Source organism: Penaeus monodon, chromosome 22, assembly GCF_015228065.2.
Source record: "Penaeus monodon isolate SGIC_2016 chromosome 22, NSTDA_Pmon_1, whole genome shotgun sequence".
NCBI lineage: Eukaryota > Metazoa > Arthropoda > Malacostraca > Decapoda > Penaeidae > Penaeus > Penaeus monodon.
In genome coordinates, this window is record NC_051407.1 from 29,093,485 (window position 1) to 29,093,717 (window position 233).

Sequence of the window (233 nt, forward strand, 5' to 3'; positions counted from 1 at the left end):
ACATAATAAGTGCAGGGGACGCCTCGATTCGCAAGATTTCGAAACGTGATAACGGATAGAGACAGGTTATTTGTTTCACGAGACTTTATTTGTTTGTTGTTATATTTTCCTGCTCGGAGTTCGCAGAAGGTTGGGTCGTTCGAGGACGTTCTGTATACGTGTTTGTAGCAGTGTTTGTAACCGATATGATCTATATTGGGTGTTTGCATGTACAGTCGAAAGCAGTGAAATAA